The following is a 408-nucleotide window of genomic DNA, read 5'->3' as shown; positions in this document are numbered from 1 at the left end:
ATGATATACTTAAGCAACCCCAAAAATTCCACCAGAGAACTACTAAATCTGATAAACAACTTCAGTAAAGTGGTTAGATATAAAATTAATTCAAACAAATCAGTACCCTTTCTCTACTCAAAGGATAAATGAGCTGAGAAAAAAATTAGGGAAACAATACCCTTCACCATAGTCACAAATAATATGAAATATCTTGGTGTAACTCTAACCAAGCAAGTGAAAGATCTGTATGGCAAGAACTTCAAGTCTCTGAAGAAAGAAACCAAAAAGAATTCAAAAGATGGAAAGGTCGCCCATGCTCATGGATTGGCAGGATTAATACAGTAAAAATAGCCATCTTGTTAAAAGCAATCTGCAGATTCAATGCAATCCTCATCAAAATTCCAACTCAACTCATAGAATTGTTTA

The sequence above is a fragment of the Arvicanthis niloticus genome, chromosome 4 (genome assembly GCF_011762505.2).
Source record: "Arvicanthis niloticus isolate mArvNil1 chromosome 4, mArvNil1.pat.X, whole genome shotgun sequence".
Classification (NCBI taxonomy): domain Eukaryota; kingdom Metazoa; phylum Chordata; class Mammalia; order Rodentia; family Muridae; genus Arvicanthis; species Arvicanthis niloticus.
Note: the sequence above shows the minus strand (reverse complement) of the source record.